Raw genomic sequence first — 23,556 nt, 5'->3', positions numbered from 1 at the left:
CAGGACTGGGAATCTAGCTCTGAAAGTAGTCCTTGGAATTGCCTTGGACAAGTCACTTAACCACTCCAAGCCTCAGTGACCACATGGCACTAAAAGGAATGAAGCGGTTGGAAGGAATTCTCTCTCTCCTCCCTTACAGCCTTATGGTTTTAATCCAAAGATAGCCTGTCTAAATGGAGTGTGAATGTTTGTCTTTCATTCTCTCCTCAAGCTAATTCAAGTTACTTGTCAAACCCAATTCTCTGTGACTGGACAGATGACTTACTCTTTCTCTGGGGAATGGTTCACTTGTTAATTCTTACTCAGCATTTTATGAAAGTGCTAAATGTCAATGCAGCAATGCAAATAACAGCTAAAGGAGCAAAGAAACTATGTGACACGATCTCATTGTGCAATACACTTTTATTTTCCTTTTACCTTTGCAGTCATCTTTGAGTAATCGTTGTGTAAACAATAGAATGGAATGAAATTACATTAAATTGTATGCAAATGGCTCTAGAACACCTTAACAATTATGACAAGGCAATTATAAATAACTTTTTTTTCCTTAGTAATATATATTTGCTTTTTAAAGTACATTAAAGAGCTGCCGTATCTAGGGTTAGCTAGGAAAGAGCAATGGTACCATCCCGGGAGCCCACCTCCCTGAAAGTTGAGACTCCAATTTTGAAAATCCTAAAGTTTACTAGGTTCCATTATATATAGTCAAGCAGAGGGCTACTTGGTTTGAAAGTATTTATTCTTGAAACTTAACAACATTTTACCTTTTCTAGGCATTGCACAAAACCCTTTCTATTATTTTCACTCCACCTGGGTATTTTGCAGAATTTCAAGTAAAACTCAGATTCTGGTATTTTCAAGTTTATCACCTTTAGAATAACAAATCCTGTCACTTAAGGAGAGCCAAATCAAAGATGGGTATATAGCTAGCAATCTAACAGAATGGCGACATTTTATAGAGCATTCTAAACGTTCCAATGAAGCAAAACCTAACATATGCCACCTTATGTAGAGGAAAATTTAGATCTGAGACTATTCCAGTGAAGAAGCCTCAGGCACATTCTTAATATGAAAGTTTGCAAGGCACCTCCCTCTCCCAAGAGACAATCAGATTGTGAATTGGTTTTTAGGCAAACAAACCAAAAGAATAAGCATCCAAATTCCTAATTCAGTCATTTCAAAGATTAGAAGTTACAAATACTCCAAAGATAGACCCCAAACTTTTTGTTTAAATAACAAGAGATTAACTGCAAGAAGCATATAATCAAAACCTTTTTTTCTTATAGCTAAGGTGTGTGATGCATAAATATATGAAAAATAAAATTCACAGTCAGTTTTAAAACTAGAATTCAAGTTTGGCTAATAAATCTTAATTTTATAAGTATATTAATTTCTAAATACAACATAAAAGAGGCAGTATTGTCAGATGTACAATTAAAGTATTATAACAGAAATAACAATGAAAGAAGAAATAGGCTTCTGATAGAAAATTCCTTTTGTTGCCAATAAATAGGACCACCTGAGTGTATTTCAAATTCTTTTTCACTTAAGGGATATCCAAATTGATTGCTAAGAATATTAAATAGCTTTTGGAAAAATTAGCAACAGTCGTGCAGCTGTGGCATTTGCTTGTTCTCATACTGTGGATTGCTAGAGAATAAAGCAGAACTCGGAGTGTTGTACATTTAAAAAAATATGTTTTTATCCAATTTTGTTGAAGCCAAACTCTTCACAATCTTCTGATTTTGCTGGGAACTGGGAGTGAGGGGGTGGGAGCAAGTGGGCAGGGAGAGGGAGGGCGAGAGGAGTGGGGGTGGGCCATGACAGATCAGGTGACATCAAGGGACATACATCAGCTGACACTCAACTGAGCAAACCCAATCAGCTTCACTTCATCAGGAATCTCCGATCCATCACAGCCAGAAGCCTGTAAAGGGAAAAAGAAACCTTGAGTGCTGGTTTGTTGCTGCTGCTGGTTTTTAAGGCTTGTTATGTGATGACAGCTCCAAACAGTTGGTTTGGGACCATATGTCCCATTTCTTCTAGAAGAGACACCCCAAAAATCACTCTCTTGAATGACTACTCAGTGCCAAGTGCTGTTAGAAATCTGGCCATCATGCTATCAAGTACAGAACAGAGGTGGAAAGGGGTTTGTTACCTATTAAAATACCACCGTGCCCAGGCTGGCAGCTTCGGAACTGCTAATGAAACGGGACTGCCAAGAAACCATAACTAAATAAGGTTATTTTAAATATACTTTCTAATTAGATCCTCTTAGTAATAATTCTAAAAAGAATAGTATGATAATAAGCAGAAGAGATCTAACTGGTCACTTAGGGATAATTTTGTTTTCACCAATATCATCTCTCCTATAAAACTTGCCAGGGAAAAAAAGGTGATTACCAAGTCCTAGGATGGCACTCATTTTTAGGCAGCTACTATTTATACACCAGTGAGTAGGTTTTACAGGGAAAGGTATAACAGAATTTTGGTTGTAATGTTTTAGGACATATTAATTGCCTAAAATTGGTCAAAATTATGGTGTGTCAAATAATTTACTATTTTTCTTCTTCGACATCAGAAAGAACTGGAAATAAGCCATTGACCTTCAACTCGCTCAGTGGTCCTAATTAATAAGTTATTATATTTTTTGTCACCTCTCCCCTTTTTTTCTTCTCTTTTATACACACACACACACACACACACACACACACACACACACACAGTACTCAGATCGACATTCTAAGCTGCCTCTTTACCCTACGGTACATACATCAGCACTGTTCTTATATAAGTATCACAAATGGGGAGAAAGAAGTTTGATGGATGAATGGGAGTGGGCGATTAATTACCAAAGGGTCATACAAACCTTTTCTGGGCTGAATTCCTGATAAACTCTCACAATAATTAGTTTCCCATAGAAAAGGATCCTTTCCAATCACTACAATTAACCTGCTTCACACTACTTGTATGTTTAGAACAATAAAAAAAAAACAGCACAGAAAAACAGACTTTGTTAACTCTAACATATCTCATTAAATACATTCAGTGTAACTAGTTATGCTTGCAATAAGAAAGTCAGTAGCCCGAAGGGTGCAGATACTAGTCAGTATTTAAAGAATGTGCTTTGTGCCTATCCAGTCAATAGTAGCTCCAGCTTCCCTTGACAGATAAGCTATTTAGTGAAGGACAACTTTCACTGTTTGTGTTGACAAGGGCAGTGTGATCTAAAGTGCTCCTCTCCTTATCACAGTCAACAAATAGTGCAGGTATAGAGAATGCAGGTATGCCTACTGAGGTCTTTCTTAAGGTGTCCCACTGACACTGTACTACTCGCCTCTCCTACCACTTTCCCTTGCATTATCACCGCTTTCTTATCCACTTCCCGAAACCTTTCCTTCTTCTCTCCTGTGTACTCTTGTTAATATCATGTGCTCAACCCGCTGAGTGGTGGCTGGGACCATTTGTGTCATTGACAGGCAGCTGACAAATATCTGAGGACAAACTAGGGCTGCTAGTGGTGACAAAAAGGTCATACTGGCAAGAGTGAAGTACAACAATGTACTTCAAAGAAACATCAGAAGTTGGGCAATGTGAATATCAGGAGGTTGAAATTACTAGAAATAAAAATACAACACCCAACAGAGGTTAACCTGGCTAGAAAGAAAAGGAAAATATTAAATCCTTTCTTGTGAAGAGTCATGGAAATAAGAACTTACAACAAGAGGGGATGATCAAACCAGTGATTACTGTGTGTCACAGAGGGGTCTCCACAGAGTCCCTACCCACCCTGGGTCCTCAGTGACTCCTGCATCTACACTGACACATCTGTCTCCTGGTTGGGTCCTTGGCTTTCTGTGACTCAAGGCACTCAGCCTTCCCTGATACCCCGGCTCTTTCTTAACCACTGCTGAGTTCCTGCCTCCTCTCACTTACCTGCAAAGCACATATGAGGGCAATATGCAAATGACCTTGGAATTCAGGGACAAGGGACCAGGGACACTTCAAAGCAGCAGTATTCAAACTTTTGGGTCTCAGGATATCTTTAGACCTTTAAAAATTATTAAGGACTCAAAAAAGCTTAAGTTTATGTGGATTACATTTATTATATTGACTAAGGAATTAAAACAGAAAATTTTAAAGTATTTTAAACATATTATTTTAAATTATGTTAAAATGTTTAAATAATAGAACAAATAGCATATTTGGAAACAAAAAACATTTTTATGTAGGTTAATTAACTATACTGACTGTATTCAAAATTAAAGTTTAGAAATTTTAAGCACATTTTAATGTTAAAATATTACTAAAACATTATATATGTACTTAATTTTGAGTCAAGGTCTCACTTTATTGTTCAGGATGGAGTGTAATGGCATGATCACAGCTCATGACAGCCTTGACCTCCTGGACTCAGGTGATCCTTCCATCTCAGCCTCCCGAGGAGTTGGGACTATGCCACTATGCCTCGCTAATTCTGTGATTTTTTTTTGTTATGAGGTCTCCCTATGTTGCCTAGGCTGGCTTTGAACTCCTGGGCTCAGGCAATCCCCTTGCCTCAGCCTCCCAAAGTGCTGGGACTACAGGCTTGAGCAACCGAGTCAGGCTATAATAAATATATTTTAAAGACATAAAGCATGTTTATGCAGGTTATATTTATTACACTATCTTAAAATTAAAGCTAAAATTTTTAAAAAATATTCATTTACTAATTCATTAAACATAACAATAAGCTCATTACATGCTAACGTAATTCAAATGTTCATGAAAAATAACCATACATATCCCCTCCCCCACAAAACTGAGAAAAGTAGCATTGCTTTACATTTTTGCAAGCCTCTTTAATGTCTTGCTTAATATAAGACAGCTGAATTCTCATGCCTACTTCTTTATTCAGTCTACTGCATTATGTTGTTCTCCTTGAATAACACACAAAACACACACACACACACATAACCAGCCTCTCACATGTATGTAGTTGAAAGAGGGAAGAGTATTTTAATAGCTTTTCCAAATAGCTGCTGACATATTTTGTTGCTACACAAAAATTTGCCAAGTGATAGTGTCTTCAAGGTTAGTTGAAATGTAGAATCTGAAACCACAGCACTGATGTTTTCATACCCTGTTATGTTAAAATCCATCGGTCTACCTTGCCCTTCGAATAGATCTTTTTACCCATGCCTGATTTTAAGCATCACTGAGTTATGCAGATCTTCCAAATGTTGACATATTTCATTATATAATTTGAACATTTCATTACACAATGTCAATAACTCATATTCATTAATACCACCCATCACCAATTTCATCAGAAAAGTCTTTAAGTACTGGTAAGAAATCAAGCTTACAGTGGTGCATATAAGTGCTACAAAATCCTATTTTTTGTTTGAAATATTGAATTTATTATTGACAACAAACATTGTCAGGTTTTTTCTCTTAAGTGTCAGTCTTACTTTGTTCATTTTGTAAAAAAAAAAAAAGTCTGCGAGTCTGAATAACCATAGTGTGTCAGCTATTCTTTCAAGTAAAAAATGATGTTTCATGAAAAAGCAAAAAATGGCCAGTTGAGCTTAGAACCAATCTCACAAGTGCTTTTCCTGGAGACTGCCATTGTACTTAAGCATACTGAAGAAGTGATTCTTGTTTCATCACACAGAAAACGAAAAAGATGTGTCCTCCAGTTGAGATTCAGTAAAGTCAATAATGTTTCCTGCTTCCTTAAGAAAATTATTAAGTGAAACCGGTTTTGTTTTATGAATGAGTGAGTGCACAGCTTTGGGGAACATGATGACTACTAGGGCAGTTTGTGCCGACATGGCCAGTTTTACCCATGATGGCTTTTACACCAGTATGAACATAGTGGAAAAGGCAAGTCGTATCTTTTGTCTTATTATGAGAAGAGTTTTGACATCCGGGATCCACTGAAAGGGCCTCAGGGAAACTCAGAAGTTTGGGGCCCACACTTTGTGAACCTCGGCTTAGAAGTGAATGAGTTCTGAACACGCCACCCCTAAAACACGGCAGTCTGGCATGTTGACTGTTTTGAGTTAAAGACACTTGAAAAAACAATAGCCCCCTGACCTTCCTAAAAGCGGGAGTTAGAATTCCTATGTGAAAGGTGTCCTACTTGTCCCTGGAAGAAGACAGACTTTCCACCGAAGGTGGAAATCGAAGCCGAGAGACATCTATAAAACTAACCTTGTTAAACTAACCCTTGTGTTCTTTGTCACTTCTCCATGATGAACTTCCCTCACCCAAGCCCCCTTGCCTTGCCCCTTTTCACAATTTACTGCTTTGTCCAATTCGATCTATGTGTTCAACTCTAACAGCTTCTCTGGGTTTCTTTAGGAGGACTCTCTTGTCACATAAGACTTATGTAAAATAAATGTGTATGCTTTTCTCCTGCTAATCTAATTCTCAGGCCCAGCCAAAAAACTCTAAGAGGGTAGAGGTAAAATTTTGCCTCCTCTACAAAAGGAAAATGTATACATCCTCAGGAACCTAGTGTGACAGTGTCATCACTTCATGCACATTCTCACTCATGTGTGCATACCGATTCCTGAACACCCCCCACCTCCTCAACCCTCTGCCAGAACAGTGGGCGTGGCCCCTCGAGAAGCTGAAGATACGGTTTTGCAGCCTCAATCACAAGGATTCTCTCACCAAATGTGGAATCAGTAGAGTCTGAAAACAGCCTGTGTCCACGCCAGAGGTTGTGTCTGAATTGGCCTGGGGTGTGGCCAAGACTGGGATTTTTTTGAGCTCCCCAGGTAATTCCATGGTGCCACCCACTATAAAGTCTGAGAACTATTGCTCGATCCCAGTGCTTCCCAGTGTGAAGCTCCACGTAACCCTTAAAGCAATGGTTCTCAAACTTTAGCCTGCATCAGAATCACCTGGAGAGCTTGTTAAACCAGATTCCTACGCCGCATTCCTATAGATGCTGATTTCTTAGGCCTGAGTGTGGGACCCAGAATTTACATTTTTATCAAGCATCTAGTTTCCAGGTGAAGCTGATACTCTAGGTCTGGGGCCATACTTGGAGAACCATTGTTTTAGGCTGGGAACAGGAGGCACAGATCTGCCACATAGACCTTCTTGAACTGGCGGTTTCCTTTAAGATCTTTGTCTCATCTTTCTCCTCCTGCTGAAGGGGGAGAAAGTTAAAACTCTTTGGTAGCTTAGGTATTTTAACCCTGTCTCAGTCTTGACTCTACGCACCTTGGGAAATACTGCCTTAGTCATGCAGCCTCCAGCTACACCTAAGCTGAGAACCTCTAAAAATAAGTCCCTTTAGTGATTGTCAAAACGCTTATGAAATTTCTATTTGCAATGCATTTAATGCTATTAAACTTCAGTAACTAAAATCTATAATGCTCATGTAAATGTGTACCAATTAGATGTTAATTATATGTACTTACAATTTGTATTCTAGCTTCAGGGCAAATTAAATATATCTTATTTCATGTTTTACTAATGTAACTTCAAAAATTCCATATTGAAAGCCGCAAGATTCACCTATGTTACAACATACAGTGTAGTAAGTTATAAAAGTGACTCAAAAACATTTATAAAAATCTATCTCAAGGCTTACAACAGCATATCAAACTCAAAGCACATAATTAATACTTAAGCTGAAACGCGCTCCATGCCTGAACCACTTTGTTAAAAGTGGAGAAAATAATCTGATCTTCCAGTCTCTGGCCATGCCAACAATGGAAATCATCCTCATCTGTCAAATAAAGCTAAGGATCTCATTGGGTAGTTAAAAAAGTAAAGGCACTTCTCTATAAAGACAAGATCTTTGCCCCTTGAGCTCCTGCTTTTCTTATATAAAGAGATATACAAGATAAGGACAGATCTTTTCATACTTGAATCCAATTTTTAATAGTGGTGGGATGGAGGAGAGGAAAGAGACCGGGGATTGAGCCATCTTTTAATGGAAACTCCTCAGCCTGGACTGAGTGCTGGGATCACCAAGAAGGGCTTTTGATATACCCCAAGCCCAGGGTGCACCAAGAGCAATTCAGTCAGGACACCTGGGCAGGACCCAGGCATCAGTAATTTTTTAAGTGCCTTCATCATCCCCTGAGTGAAACTATTGTGCAGTGAGGTAAAGAATCACAGTGGCAAGATACTGAGGTGCTTCAGACCATTTTCAGCCTGACATTCTTGAGATGCCATGAAAGCACTGAGATTAAAATAATGATAAATTGCTGAGAGATGAAAGGACCACCAACAGCAGCAGCTTATGAGGAAAGACTCTGCTCAAATACTTTGATCTTTTCTTCCTCAATAAAATAACCAAATTGATACATGAAGGCAAATGCATCTGACGTTTTATCCGGTTGTTAGTGTCTTACAGAAGATTAGGCCAAAAACAAGTTCAAATTAGGGCTGTCTAGTGGATCTCAATCTGGCTGTCTGCTGATGGCAACTAAGAAACCCTCTCAGGTTTTAACAAGGACTGGACAGAAAATGAAGTAGCAGAAATGAAGTAACCCTTGGCTGGGCATGGTGGTTTATGCCTATAATCCCAACGTTTTGAGAGGCCAAGGTGGGAGGATCACTTGAGCCCAGGAGTTCCAGACCAGCCTGGGTGACACAGTGAGACCTCATCTCTACAAAGAAATACAAAAATTTGTCGGATATGGTGGCACATGCCTGTAGTCCCAGCTACTCAGGAGGCTGAAGCAAGAGGATCACCTGAGCTCAGGAAGTTGAGGCTGCATTAAGGTTGGATTGTGCCATGGCACTCCAGCCCTGGCAACAGAGTGAGTCCCTGTCTCAAAAAAAAAAAAAAAAAAAGCCTGCTGGCTTTTTTTCAGTACTTTGGGAAACAGAAAGCAGAGGCAGGAAGACTGCTTGAGCCCTGGATTTCAAGACCAGCCTAGGCAACACATAGCGAGACCCTAACTCTACAAAAAATTAAAAAATTAGCTGGGTGCGGTAGCACAGACCTATAGTCCCAGTTACTCAGGAGTCTGAGGCGGAAGGACTGTCTGAGCCCAGGAGGTTGAGGCTGCAGTGAGTCATGATTGTTTACTGCACTCCAGCCTGGGTAACTGAGTGAGACTCTGCCCCCCCACACACACAAAAGGCAATTCTTGTGCTTGGTTTTTTCAACATCTTTAACTACCTTTGAGGGAAAAAATCATCAATTTCCTTACTGAGAACACCATATTACTTACTATATTCTCAAGCTGTAACAGGAAATGAAACATGTGGATTTGTTTCCAGGACTCTCCTGTACCCGACAGGCCACTCTTAATCTGCTTAAGGTACAGAGGAGACAGAGTCTCAACCAGTGTAAATGTATCTAGTCATCCAAAAAGATGAATCTACAAAAAGATAGAAAACTGTAAAACCATAAGGCTGCTGGGGCCTGCCTCTAAGAATGAATAGTTAGAGTGTGGGCGTTGAGGCTAGACCAGAGTTGGATTCCCAGTTTCCACTGTGTGATCCTGGGTAAGTTCACCCAGAAAGTCTCAGGTTCCCAAGATGTGAAATGGACCAGCTGTTAGAGGTGAAGCAGGGAGGCTGGGTCAGGGAGGTCTTCGTTAGCCACAGCCAGGGATGTGGGGTCAAGAAGAGCGCATGGGAGAGCCAACAAAGTCTATGAAACATTTTGGAATTGTAGGAGTACTCGAGCTATAGCCACAGGGCAGTAGGCATAGCCAGAAGCTGACAAATTGAGGGAAGGAGAATCAGTCACTGAAGATGAACAGATCCTGCTCAGGTGCTAGAGATGGAGATGTGGAAAAGAGGACAGGATCAAGAGAGAATCTAGGAAACACACATGCTGATTAGAGTAGGTGATGAGGGAGGATGAGGGAGGGTTTTACATTATTCTTACTGTTTACCTGGAGACAGTAGAATAGCTGTTTTTTCAAAACCTTCCATAGAAGGAAAGGGCTAGGGTTACTGTCCCTCTTTCATAAGAAAGCAAATTTAAAGACAGTGAGAATACTTCAGGATGAAAAGTTTTAAACTCTTGAATATCCTGTTTACATATTCAAAATTGGAAAAAATGGCCTGGAGATGGTATATAAAAGGGATGAGGGGTCACCAACATTGGTTTGAATGCTGACACAGGATGCCATGGTCTCATTCATATACTCTCGTATAAATGAAACTCTTTTACAAAACTGGAGGGGAATTAGAAAAATAACAGAGGTGACAGTGCAGTCCCAAACCAGAACAGGGATTTTCCAGCTTGGGAATAAGGTACTCTGTGTCTGGATGAAATGCTCTTTTCTTATCAAAACAAAAAGAATTTCTTCAGGTCTGTTTTTTTCTGTGAAAATCTTTGTGTTTTCTTTTACCACAGCCTAGTTATCTGAAATTAGATGGGAAGCAAGACCCAGAGAGTTAATTAGCACCCAGCTTGCATTTACTGTAATCTTTAAGTGCTTTTGACCACACATACTTCCCACTTATTTTCACAAAAATAAAGACAGATCATCAATATATATGTTGTGCACAGCAAAATGTTGGCCATCTAGACCTTCAATTGCTCGTGGCATTCTGACTGACCCATGATAAGATTAATTTATAATTTTAAAATGTGCGACCTAGTAGGTCTTAATGTACCATTTGCTAAAACTTTCAGGAATAGTCACTTTTGTCCCTCTGATCTTCTCTCCATTTCCAGTCAGGACCATCATCTCTTGATTTCTCAGTGACCCCAGAATGTCCTGTACTATGTATCTCTGTGGCAACCCCAGTACTTGTGTTTAAAATCTACTAGCCGAGAAAAACTGTGGAAATAGCTCCTCTCTACAAAAATCTGTTACTGTGATTTGAAATGTAGAGGTTAGATGTTATGTCTTTGTTCACTAGTCTTCAGTGAGTTGTTCTACAATTGCTTCCAATTACCCAAACCATTTTTACAACAATCAGTCTCTATTCTTAAAAGTTAGAACCACTTGGCTTTCGCCTCAGGAAAGGTTTATTAAGAGTGTTGTTTTGAATTCAGGTTATATGTCCATATGGTCAAGGTGCCAAACTGTAAGAAAAAAACTGTCCAGGCTTCAAGATTCTCAAATGGCCACTCTTAGTCAAAGGTGTGATGGTAAAAGAACGAGGTATGCTCATGAAACAGGAATTTTCCAGTCATAATCAGTAAATGTTCCCAAATGTTGCAGAGGCAAATGTTTCCGAATGCAAAAATTGATGTGAAAAGAAGACAACAACAAAATTACAGAATAGGTTATTAAACTGTATTATTATTCCCTGTTAGCACAGCATGGCAAAATATTACCTTTTTCTTTCCGTAACTTTCCACTTACCAACTTAAATGTCAATGTTTTTAAAGCTTTGGGATCATCTACAATCTTCTGTAAATTAGCAGCCACTGTAAAATACAAACATGGAGAGAAAGTGTCCAAATTATTTCCAATAAAACTGGATTTTCACACCAATGACTCAGAAAATCTGACTAATGATGCAATAAACTGCAAAATCATTTCTTTCACAAACATTGCAAAGTCCATATAAATGACCAAATTACTCTCATATAGATATTTTCTACAACAATTGGTATCATTTCAGCAATCTTGTATCTATGAACATCTGAATTAATCGCCATACATCAACTCCACATTTCTTAAGATCTGAAATTACTTTCTAATGGAAAATATGATAGCAGTCCCCAGTGTTTTCACCTCTCAGTTTCTCTAAACATTCATTACTAAGAAATTTTATTAGCCAGGAGAGGGCAGTATAAAACAAAGAGGAGAGGTATTATTTAAAAATAAAACAAAACAAAAACCTTTCACTGGAAATAAGCCAGTACATTTGAACTCCTGTCCTATAAATTCACTCAGTTCTCTGAACACCCCCCCACCCCCTTTTTTTTTTTTTGAGTGTGAGAAGGCAGGAGTTTATTAAGAGGACAAAAGAGCTCCTAAGCGAGAGGGGACCCAAAAGAAGGTTGCCCCTCTGAACCCATTTTTATCAAAGCAACGAAATACAGTGGATAACCTCTAGGACTGAGGTGCATGTTTTAATGCTTTCAGAGCACAATGATCTGTCAAACCAGAGAAGTGCCACCTTGAATAATACCCTAGTTGGCTGAACAGGGTCAAGCACGAGAGGCTGTCAGTTTGGAGCTTAGCAATGCAGATGTTTTCCGTTTCAGTGGGAATCTTCAGAGATATGTCCTGTTCTCCATGGGGTCATGATATATCTGACACCCTAGTAGAGAAGTCAGCTTTGCCTGCTTACTCCTATGACTTAGGGTTCTGTTTTGGAACATAATTATCAACAGGCAATCATGATGGAAATTTAAAACTGCATTTTCCATAGCCAAACTTAAGGCATAAATCAAGTTAGAGCCACTGGTTAGGGAAGGAAAAGTTACTACTGGAGAAATTAGGGAAGCATGTCTTGTTTGTCATTTTAATTTTTTATGAGGAAAAGTATCTGCTGCTTCAGTAATTATGCAGTGAGAAGTTATTTGAATTTTTTAAGATACAAAATTTTAACAGAAAATAGTTAATATATAAGAGTTGTGAGAAAAATGGTTCAAGTAGAAAGTCTGTAAGGAGAGAGCTTAGTAAGAAATCTGTGCAAATTTTATTTTTCTCTAAGGTTGACTGAAAACCTAGATACATGGATTTTCTGCAGAATAGTTTATTTTATTTAATCCATCAGCTGCAGAGGAGTAAAAATGAAAATTATGTACTCAATATGGCCTATTTCTCTTTATAAACCATAATTACAAGCATCATTTTATCTTGTTTCCCTTATTTTAATACTTCCACTCTGAGTGATCTGCAGTTTCATTTTTACCAACACCCCCTGTCCCCTCATCCTTTTCTCCTTTCTTTTGCCCACATTAGCAAACACACACACATATCAGGTAGATTACAGGCCAACAACCCCAGAATCGTTACCACTGCCAAGCTTCTTGTATCCTTTCAACAGTTTCCTGAATATATTTTAGATACTAAAGTTACCCGGTAATTCACATCAGAACCACTGGCTCATGGAGTGCCAAGTTCCGCTGTAAAATCCTGTACACCAGAGCCAGTGTGTATCATGTCAGGGCATTCTGACTATATGCAAATTGCGGCAACTGAGCCCAGCACCCATTTTCTTAAAACATAAAAGTGTTTTAATAGTTCCTCTGATTTGGGCTGATTTCATGAGTGGCCATAAATTCTTCATATGAATTTCAGTCCCTTCATTAGAGTTTCTCAGTTACTGTGGATGATTTACTGCCTTGTTCTGGGTCATCTATTTCCAGTCTGCTCTCCAATGTTCAGCCAAAAGCAGAGCTCTGCCCTACACACTGCTTGACAACCCTCTCTCTGGTGTACATGCACACGGACAAGAGCCCTTTTCCAGGGAACTGGCTAAGCAAGTTGCAGACTGGAAGGCAAGAATGAGATGCTTGCATCTTAAACGACCATCCCAGAAACCATGTTCCCCAATGGTGAATCTCACACCTCTGGGACATTAAAAATTCAAATTCTGTCTTCAGTTCAAAGCAAAAATAGCAAAACTGGCCACTTACCTGATTACTTATCCCAGCTGCTAGGCTTATTTTCAATTTAGTTGATTCTAATTTGTTGTAAAGTGCTATAAAACACCTTCATTTAACTGACATCCCATAAAATTCAGGGTGATGCTAATTTCTCTTCCAGTAGCAGTGCTCATTAAAAAGATGGGTGTCACTGTGTTCTCCCTTCTCCTGACTGTGCACCTGGATTTCAAAAATAAAAATGCTCCTTACCTGGAACGTGAGCTGAGAAGGAAGTGCTGGGCAGGGCTGGCTGATACTTTAGAGCTACTCAAGCATGGGCTGAGAACACTGACTAACCTTGGTTTTTAAGGTAATTGAATTGCCAGAAAAATATGGGGCCTCTGAACCCTTTTACTCGGTAGCCATCGACTTATTCCAAATCCCTCCTGGCTTTCCCAAATAAAACTCTTTCTTCTTGTTAATACTGCAGACTCTGTAACTGAGCTCTTCTTTGAGCCAGTTCCTCTCCTCGCAGCCCATTGTCTTTCTCTGTCATTTGGGCAAACAGGGACACTAATAAAATTTACTGATGTCCGGGAGACTGAGGTCCTCAAGCCCTATCACGAGAGCTACATGAAATCTTGATGTCAGCAATCTATATTTTTCTATTTTTGTTGTTGTTGTTGTTTGTTTCCCTATGTCATACTTTAGGCTTGAATATCTGTCAGGGCTAGAAGTTTCTATTTGCTTTTTATGGGATAACATTTGGTCTAAGGTATGGTAAATATTGAGCTTTATGAAACTGTAACAGTATCATTAATAGCCACATGGAAAAGACGCTGATGCTCAATACTTCCCTGAATAGAAACAGAGAAGGAAATAAGATTGTCCTAGGGGTGATCTATCAGAGGAAAGGCAGTAGAGCCGACATTTTTTTGGCAAACTAAGTCTGGCATTCTCCAGACACTGTTTTCTCTATAGAGTCCTTGTACTACTCAATGTCTCTGCATTTTGACAGTTAGAAAAGTAAGTTATATAATGACTATTTATAGCCTGTGTTGCTGAGTAATTAGTCAAAGATACACTTTTCTCCTGAGATACTAGCTTATTTCACAACAATCTCATATAGTACTCTGTTCTGGTGATAGTGAGTTAATTCATTTAATTTGACCCACTTCCAAACATGAGGAATAGTGAACCATTGAACACTGAGTCTGATGTATTACTTCTGATAGTAAGACATTTCTAAGATTAGACAAAAGCATAGTCTTGGATTACCTGACAAGGTGATGACTTCTGAACACTGTTTTGTCCAAAGAGACACCCTGAATAGACTGATGCAGAAAGGCAGCATGAAATTGCAAAGAAAGAAAGAGACAATCCAAGCTCTAAGTAAGGAGAAAAGGAGATGATATGAGGGTAGATTTCTTATGGACTCTGCTGTAACACTAACGCAAAGTTAAAATCTTATCTTAATTCTATTTCTCTGAAATATATCCACATATACAGAAGCCTCACTAATTTAGTTTGGAAACAAATGTAAGATTCACCCCATTATTTCCCTGTATCTCCCTCATTTATCTTCATGAGATGCACAGTGTATAAGAACCTGAATTCTTGAACCAGAGTACCTGGGTTCAAATCCTACTCCTGCTCAGAGCTGTGTGACTTCAACTGGGGCAAGTTTATTTAGCTTCACTGTGCTCACCTTATCCAGTAGGCTTACCCACTGCTGCCTACTGGATAAGGTTTGTTTTGAGGACTGAGTTAATACACAAAATAGTGCTTAGAATAGTGCCTGATGCATAGCAAGGGATGAATAAATTATTACTCCCTGACATGGACAACTGCAATGCCTTATCTGGCTTCCTTGCCTTCAGTCTCATCTCCCCAGAGTCCTCTCACACATGCCAGAGGTACTTGGAGAACCTCATCGAGAACTGGAATGCGTTGCCTCCTTAGGTGATGTGTTAAACTGCTCCCATACACTTCAGGATAAAGTCCAAATTTTTAACGTGGTCAATGAGGCTCCATGATCTGGCCTTAACTACCTCTCCAGTTTATATTCTGCCATTTCCTACCATGATTCTTCCCAGAATCAAATCCATCACCCCATGCTCCTCCAGATCCCTGCCACTGCTCTCACCATCATGTGCTGAAATAATCTGTTACAGATTGGATTTCCCCACTACATTCAAACACCTTGATAATCCAGACAAAATCTTATTTATCTTTGGAAACAGTTCATCTTTGAAATGTATCTGCATATACAGAAACTGATAACTTCTCACCACCTCCACCTCTGCTCCAGAGTCCAATAATAAGTAGTCTGTCTTCTCTCTGCTTCCACGCATGTCCCTCAGGGGCTGAGTCTCCACCCAGTGGTTAGGGGAGCCTTCTAATATGCTGTCAAACCATGTCACTTATCTATTTGAAACCCTCTGAGTCCTTTCAGTTCAGAGTAAAAGCCTTGGTCTCTACAATGGTCTGTACAGCTTACTCAGGCAGGCCTCCAACTCCATCTCTGCCCTCATCCCTCACCAATTTCCCTTGCTGCTCCTGCTCCAGCCACAACAGCCTCCATGCTGACCCTGGAGCATTCAGAGCAGGCCTCCACCCGAGAACTTCTGTAAGTGCCATTCCTTCTGCCACAAATGGCTCCTCTTCTGTGACCTCCATGGCTGCTGCCTCCTTCCCTTTCTTCCAGTGCCTGCTCCAATGTTCCTGGCTACACTATTAACACCTCCCATTGCCACCTCACTTCCTCTTTAGTCAGAATTTTCCTTTCTCAAAGCACTCATCACCAGCTGACATGCTAAATATTTATATATTATTTTTGAATGTGGCCCTTCACCTAACCCCCCGCCCTCATACTCGGAACATAAGCTCCAACGAGTACAGAAACTTTAACTATCTTGTTCGCCGCTAGAGTCCCAGGACCTGACATAGAGTGAGTATCAATCTGTGTTGAATACGTGAATAAATGGACAAATGACTCTCTGTGGCACTAGTGACCAGCATAATATCTGGTACATTGCTGTTGATAAAAATCCTCTAGGCCTTATCCCAGAAACATGCACACAAAATTAGCATACAATTTATAGAGGTTCCAAGACTCTAAAAACCTGAAAGAAAAATTCTTCCCATTTTAGAAAAATGTCTACAAATGTGTCTCCTAAGCAATAATCCCATTTGTTTCCCCAGAGCAAATAAATGAACACTTGGCTCACTGTAATTGGGTATCATATCCTAGGCAAATATGATTTTATATCATGGCCATTTTTCATTCAGTTTTTTCAGAGATGAGAGTCTAGGCCACCCCTGCTCCTTCCCCACCATCATCAGGTAAACCAGTGAGACTAGCAGAGGAAATCTACAATGGACAGTAGAGGATGGAGATAAGGACTATCAGTGCAGACTCAAGACCAGCTGCAGCAGTGGGGACTATAACTCATACCACTAATCTTCCCTCTTACAACTTTCCCCAGAAAAAGAGACCAACCAATCCAGAAGAACTCTTTCCAGGTAGATCCAAATAGTGCAAAAGGTGGACTGTAGTGGATACTGTGGTGTGCTGCCCTGATGGCCTCTTCAGGAATGAGGCAATTGTTCTCCAAACTGCTGGCATTATTCAGGGCTGGTAACTCTCAGCTCAATCCCTCCTTGGGATATCCCCCTGGCCACAGAAAGCTCAGCCAAGATTAGGCCTTTCTTCAAAGGCAGCCTGCATTCAGTGACTGGTCATAATAGTAAAAAGGCCCTATTGCCTCAAGGCGAGAAAACCCTAAGGGTCATCTCAGCTTCAAGGCTTCCTGTGCTCAGGGATACCTTTGCTGCCTTGAAGCACAATTCCTCCATCTGCCAAATTCTACTTCAGTTATTCTCTCACAGATATTGATCTTAAAAGCACTCCCCAAGAAACAGCCTGCATACAAATCTGATCTCTGAATCTTTTTCTTGGGAAACCCTAAGACTCTGCCCATGGATGGACACAGTAGAGTCATCCTAGAAGGCATTTCCCATTGTCAAATTTATAAAACAGTGCAAATGAGAATTAAAATAAGTGAGTACACTGCATACAAATTTTCTTTACATTTCACTCAGAATTAGACTTTGGTTAATGAGAAAAAAACAATAGATGGAAGAGATTCTAGTTATGTTACAGGTATTATTAGCTATCAGCCTTTGAGACCAAAATGTCAAACAGACTTGACATTTGTTGGCCTCTTCAGGAATGAGGCAATTGTTCTCCCATCTGCTGGCATCACTGGGGTAATGGAAGTGTCCAATAATCATTATATTACCATTGCTCATTTTGAAAGTATTATTTACATATAGGAGAAGGGGATTTATAGGACATAAAAGAAACATAGACATTCATCTGCCATTCTCCTCACTGGTAAATTCCAGTTTATTAGTATTATCTTGGGCATAGTGCAAATGTCTGACACAGTTTGGCATAATTGGCTGATACTGAATCTGTTCTTTAAAATATAACCATAAATTGGTATTTTGATCCCAAATTTCCTTTAATGTGTTTAAGGCAGAGTTTTATGAACTGGCTGACAGTATGGCAATGGAAGTGCCCAATAATCATTATGTTACTATTGCTCATTTTGAAAGCAATAAAATTGTATAATCAATAAAATTGTAACCTCATTTAGCTGAAGGAGATGATAAACCAGCAAGTTTATAGTTTAATTCTTCTTTAGAATGAGGACGAAGAAAGTAGGAAAAATAAAGATAAAAATACTGTATGTGAATGGCTAAACTTCAAATAGAGTAATGATTGCCTGGAAGACCCAATGTTCATATGAGACAAAGTTAGCATTAATTTATTTGCTTTGGAAAAAACAAAGACAATTATTGCTTGGGGGCAATGGTGGTTGAAAAGTATTTTGAAAAAATAAAGAATTCTACAGGTGTCTTAACCTGGGGTTTGCAGTCTTGGAACCCTCTAAGTTGCAGGCAAAACTTTGCGTGCACATGTCTGGGGAGAGGGTGGTATGGCTTTTAACAGATTCTCAATGTAGCCAGGTCCTTTGAAAATCTTAACAATCACTCTCCTAATTTCTTACTAACATCTTTTCTTATACTAATGTAAGAGGCTTAGAGTTGAGGCCTTTTTTTTCTTTGCTTGACAGCTAATTGAAGTATAACTGACATACCATAAACTGCACATATGTCAAGTATGCAATGTGAGTTTTGACATATGTAGACATTCGTGAAACCATCACCACAATCAAGATAATGAATGTATCCATCACTCTTTCCTTGTGCCCCTTTGTAATTCCTTCTACCTTCTCCTGCCTGATCCTCTTTTTTTTTCTCAAGGAAGTCACTGATCTGTTTTCTGTCACTACAGATTAGTTTGCATTTTCTACATTTTATACAAGTGGAATCACATAGTATAATAGTATGCATTCATTTTGTCTGGCTTTCTCATATGTCATAATTATTTTGAAATTCATCCATAATGTAGTATGAGCAATAATTTATTCCTTTTTATTGCCAAGTGGCATTGCATTGTATGATATATTATAGTTTGTTTATATGTTAACCTCTTGATGGATATTTGGGTTGTTTCCAAGTTCTGCTATTACCAATAAAGCTGTTATTAACATTCATGTACAAATCTTTATTTAGATATACATTTTTGTTTGGGTAGATACCTGAGAGTGGAATGACTAAATCACATGATGGAAGTATTTTGAATTTTTTAAGAAGTTGCCAAATTTTTTCAGGGTAATTGTACCATTTCTACACTCTCACCAGCAATATATGAGAATTTCACCCACTGCTTGTCAACACTTAGAACAGTCAGTCTTTAATTTTAGTCATTCTCTGTAGTGGTATCCTGTTGTAGTTTTAATTTACACTTCTTTAATAGAGCATCTTTTCATGTACATATTTGGTGAAGTCTTTTTATGGTTACTTTCTGATAATAAAGGTCTTAAGCATTTCCATAAACACAAGTATGGTTTTGCTGGATTATGTAGACAGCTCTTTCTTAAAAGAAAGCCTTTGTTAAGGAAAACATATGTGTTTCTTTATCTGAGAGGTAAAATATTCAGAGAGTACCTATCAGACTTTCCGGTACCAGTAAATGAATAAAAGATATATAAAGGTATCAGACATAGCTCAAGTAGCATTAGTCCACATCTTAGAAAATCTAGAGATTCCTGTACAGTTCAGAAACCTCAACTCTCTTCTATCAGGGATTTAAAATGTGTATGTCATAAGTTTGAATAGGATTAAACAAGGAAGAGAAGGAAATGATCACATCAAGGAAGGTAGAAGAGACATGACACACAGCTATTCAACTTTGATTTGTAGAGGAACAAAGAAAAGTCTTTCCATGTCTTTGCTGTCTAGAGCAAGAAGATCTTATTTCATTATCCTAGATGTCTAGATTCCAAGACAAAAGTCTTATATCCAGGAGCACATTCTGGAAATAATAACAAGATTATATGTAAATAAAGCATGAAGGCAAAACACACTCTGGGATCCTAATGACAATTTCACAACCATTGTTGAGGGAAGACTCAAAGGCAGTAAGTACCATAAGTTAAAACAACCAAACTAAATGTTCTGCAATATAGTCTGTGTATATGACTAGAAATAATGTGTGTCACCCTCAATGCATATGATCACTTGGTTAAAAAAAAACAACCACTTACAAAAATAAGCATTAAACCATCTTTACAACCTTGTCAAATCATATGAATTCCAGAGAAGTTCTAATCAGTCAGAGAAAATATGACAAAGAACAACGAAAAGTAACACTTAACTTCATAGGATCAATTTTTTCTTATCATCACTCTCACTTGACCGTGATATGTTTTATTAAGAGGTGTTTCAATAGTCACATATTAATAGATACACACACAGCTTGAAATTTAACCCAGTGGCTTCTGGACTGAGAGAAGTTTTAGAAAAGTTAAAATTAATGAAATGGTAAATATACTGCTATGAGGAATGTTATGTAAGCTATGGGTTTGTGCAGCCAACTGAGGCAGAACCATCTGGCATAAGTACAAGCCCAAAGAAACTGGAAGGACTCTGAACCCAGCATGTAGTGGCAGTCTTCCAAGCAGAAGCATTTCTCACACATGTGGTCAGTCATGTGGAGGAAGAGAGAGCTAAGCCTTTGTTTACATTATGTGGCACTGCCCAGGAGAAGGACATCTACTTTATCTTAATGTCCTAGGCTACTGTTTTGTTTTGTTTGTTTAATTTGTGGTATATTCCAAAGCCTTTAAAGTAAGGGTTTAACAGCCAGTGTCAGGTACAGAGTAAGATTGAATAATACACTTATTTGATAAAAAGAAATCAAATCAATTCAAAGGCTAATTAAGACCACACTCTAGGATAGGCCATAGCCCAAAAAGTAAAAAACCTTAAATCTAATCCTGTTTATAATATTTAATATGAGACTTTGGTACATCACCTTTCTTGTGCCTTATACCAGTGAAACTCAAAGTGGCCAACAGCCCAAAATAATTGCTCCAGATCCACATGAGGTATGGATTATGCACCAGAATGTCAAACAACCACAGCTTCTTCAATGAGAAAGTGCTGTTTACCTCCCTCCCCCCAAATTCAGCTAAACTATACAGTGTGCTTAATACCATAGCTGGTTGACACTGTGGCATGAGCCAGTGCTGGGATCACACCTTGAGGGAAACAGTTTTTTACTTTTCCCCAAGTAATATTATCCTGGCCCTCCTTGTTCTATCATTCTTGATGGAATGTTTCGGATCAAGTATAAGAAAACTGGCTAAGGGTGTTATGTAGTTTCTCTAACAGCAAGGTAAAATATTTAAATAGAATTTTTTGCAAAAACTTCTCAATCAGTGGTAGAAGAAGAGATGAGAGGAATTATAGGAAGGTGAAAAGAATTTAGGGAATACAACAATCAGATAATTCATATAGAGCTTCTTGTCTCAGTGTTATATTCAGTTTAATATTTGTCCTGTATTTTTAATTTTTTAGCAAAGTATTGTGATTTTCTGCAAGAAAATGAAATGGGATAGGTTTGGCAGACTTTACACCTCGAGTTTCATTCAGTCTTATCTAGTGAAAATCAAGGCATAATTGCACTGAACAAAGATCTCATAACTGCTCTGGCTACAGTAGTGGTGGGAGACATAGTCAGTGCTGATGCCCTTGGCAGAAGCCTGAGGTACTAGCTAGTTGTGCTGAGACCCACTGGGCAGCCTGCAAGATATAGAAAGCTGGCCGGGCTCGGTGGTTCAGCCTGTAATCCTAGCACTTTGGGAGGCCAAGGTGAGTGGACTGCCTGAGCCCATGTGTTCGAGACCCGCCTGGGTAACTTGGCAAGACCTCGTTTCTACAATAAATCAAAAATTAGCCAGGCATGGTAGCGCGCGACTGTAGTTCCGGCTACTTGGAAGGCTGAGGCGGAAGGATCGCCGGAGCCCAGCAGGTCGAGGCTGCGATGCCTGAGCATGCTACTGCATTCCAGTCTGGGCGACGAAGTGAGACTCCAACTCAAAAGGAAAAAAAAAAGATATAGAAAGCTGTTGGGTCAACAGTTAGTGGAGTCATTGTGAAATCAGAGATTAGTAAACATCAAATATGTGCCGAAATTAAAGCCTGACCAGTAGTCTAGCAGCTTGCCACAGAGCACAGAGACATAAGTTTAAGCATCCTTGCTCTTGAGGTCCTATACCTGTCATGTGGTATAAGTCGACAACTGTTTGTTTACTTATTGTTTTAGATTAGTAATCCCTTTTTTTTTTTGGCATTAAACCCTTTTGATGCCAATGAGCTTTTAAAAAGTAAATTCTAACAAAAAAAAATTAAGTTCTGAATTGTTTCTCCAGAAAGGCATGTAACCCACACAAAATGTATTTTCCTGGGGGCTGTAGTTATATCACTGACATCCTAAAAAACAGGAGACACAAGTTGGCTGAAGAAGCATCAGAGTCTCCTTCAAGAGGCAGCAGTCACTTTTAAGGTTGTTCCCTAAGAAAACGACTTAAAAGACACAGCTGCACAAGACATGCTTACATAATACTCTGCAAGGAGCGCCTTTTCATCCTGTACTCCTCAAATGCCCTAGTTTGGATGATAAATTGATATGGTCACCCTACTTACAAGGGGGCTAGACTGGGGTTCCTTGAGAGCAGGCAGACTCACCTGTCACCTCTATATTCTCAGCACCCAACACTGAGCAGCATCCAGTAGGCATTGAGTGAATTAACAAACGAAAGACCTGTGAGTACCTGTAGCCAAGAATAGAAGTTCTTTTCGAGAAGCGGCTATTTTCCCCAGCAAGGATGAAGATACCTAGAGCTGATCAGGGTGAAGCTTAAAAGCTTGTCTTTTCAATCTCCAGCTTCCACTTTATGTTCTCCACCCCATGGCATGGAAGTAATCTCCCCGGGCTTATTAGATGCTTAAAAAATTCTTGCTCCTCTCACACTAGCAAAGGCCAAGGTAGCACGAGGACAGAAACAAGATCTGGTTGACTCACTGCTGTACACACAATACCCAGCACAGTGTCTAGCTCTCAGATGGTGCACATAAATACTTATGGAATGAATGAATGAAAAAAAACTAGCAGCATTTTTTTTTTTTTTTTTGAGTTGGAGTCTCACTCTGTCGCCTAGACTGGAGTGCAGTGGCCGCTCCCGGCCACCGCAGCCGGACCTGCTGGGCTCCGGCGATCCTTCCGCCTCAGCCTTCCAAGTAGCTGGAACTACAGGCACATGCTACCATGCCCGGCTAATTTTTTTATTTATTGTAAAGATGAGGTCTCGCCAAGTTGCCCAGGCGGGTCTCGAACCCACGGGCTCAGTCAGTCCACTCACTTCAGCCTCCCAAAGTGCGGGATTACAGGCTGAGCCACCGAACCCAGCTGTCTCATTTATTATCTCTTTTGTTCCTTCAGTAAAATTTTGTTGTTTTCTTCATATCCAGCCACATATTTTTTATTAAGTAATTTCATATGTTTTATTACCATGATAACCAGATTTTCTTTATTTCTAAGGTTATTGTTACTAAAAATAATTTTTTATTACCCTTTTTTTAACTATTTTATTTTAAAGATGTGGTGA

General features: G+C 39.2%; 1 long non-coding RNA gene across 1 annotated transcript in view; it reads right to left on the bottom strand.

Moving 5' to 3' along the window:
- Positions 1 to 382: 382 nt before the first annotated feature.
- The window catches only part of LOC103254817, a 59,736-nt gene continuing 36,562 nt past the window's right edge, over positions 383 to 23,556 (bottom strand). Inside the window, exons 3-4 of the long non-coding RNA XR_503984.2 lie at positions 11,292 to 11,356; positions 383 to 1,927 (exon numbers count right to left, since the gene is read on the bottom strand). This is a non-coding gene — a long non-coding RNA (uncharacterized LOC103254817). The remainder of the gene's footprint in view (positions 1,928 to 11,291; positions 11,357 to 23,556) is intronic.

Source organism: Carlito syrichta, unplaced genomic scaffold (genome assembly GCF_000164805.1).
Source record: "Carlito syrichta isolate Samal-C Ts95f unplaced genomic scaffold, Tarsius_syrichta-2.0.1 Scaffold71973, whole genome shotgun sequence".
NCBI lineage: Eukaryota > Metazoa > Chordata > Mammalia > Primates > Tarsiidae > Carlito > Carlito syrichta.
This window is presented reverse-complemented; position numbering and strand designations above follow the sequence as displayed.